The sequence below is a fragment of the Arachis stenosperma genome, chromosome 5 (assembly GCF_014773155.1).
Source record: "Arachis stenosperma cultivar V10309 chromosome 5, arast.V10309.gnm1.PFL2, whole genome shotgun sequence".
Lineage (NCBI taxonomy): Eukaryota > Viridiplantae > Streptophyta > Magnoliopsida > Fabales > Fabaceae > Arachis > Arachis stenosperma.
The window spans coordinates 34,057,838-34,058,775 of record NC_080381.1 but is presented as its reverse complement, the minus strand read 5'-3'; the positions used below and the strand labels follow the sequence as shown (position 1 = coordinate 34,058,775).

At 40.6% G+C, this 938-nt stretch overlaps 1 non-coding gene across 1 annotated transcript; it reads right to left on the bottom strand.

Moving 5' to 3' along the window:
- Window positions 1–268: 268 nt before the first annotated feature.
- LOC130983397 (small nucleolar RNA R71) lies at window positions 269–376 on the bottom strand. Its single transcript, XR_009087391.1, has one exon. It is a non-coding gene; the product is annotated as a small nucleolar RNA R71 (small nucleolar RNA).
- Between the last annotated feature and the right edge of the window lie 562 nt (window positions 377–938).

Genomic DNA, 938 nt, shown 5'->3' with positions numbered 1-938 from the left:
ATTAGTTTCTCTAATGCAACAGAATTGCAAGTTCCATGGACTTCCAATGGAAGATCCTCATCAGTTCTTAGCTGAATTCTTGCAAATCTGTGACACAGTCAAGACTAATGGGGTTGACCCTGAGGTCTATAGACTGATGCTATTCCCTTTTGCTGTAAGAGACAGAGCTAGAATATGGTTGGACTCTCAACCTAAAGAAAGCCTGGACTCTTGGGAAAAGCTAGTCAATGCCTTCTTGGCAAAGTTCTTTCCACCTCAAAAATTGAGTAAGCTTAGAGTGGAAGTCCAAACCTTCAGACAGAAGGATGGAGAATCCCTCTATGAAGCTTGGGAAAGATACAAACAATTAATCAGAAGATGTCCTTCTGACATGCTTTCTGAATGGAGCATCATAGGTATTTTCTATGATGGTCTCTCTGAACTATCTAAGATGTCCTTGGATAGCTCTTCTGGAGGATCTCTTCATTTGAAGAAGACGCCTACAGAAGCTCAAGAGCTAATTGAAATGGTTGCAAATAACCAATTCATGTACACTTCTGAAAGAAATCCTGTGAACAATGGGACTAGTCAGAAGAAAGGAGTTCTTGAGATTGACACTCTGAATGCCATATTGGCTCAGAACAAGATATTGACTCAACAAGTCAATTTGATTTCTCAAAGTCTGTCTGGAATGCAAAATGCACCAAGCAGTACTAAGGAAGCTTCATCTGAGGAAGAAGCCTATGATCCTGAGAACCCTTCAATGGAAGAGGTGAATTACCTAGGAGAACCCTATGGAAACACCTACAATTCTCCATGGAGAAATCACCCCAATTTCTCATGGAAGAATCAAGAGAGACCTCAACAAGGTTTCAATAACAATAATGGTGGAAGAAACAGGTTTAGCAATGGCAAGCCTTTTCCATCATATTCTCAGCAACAGACAGAGAGTTCTAAGC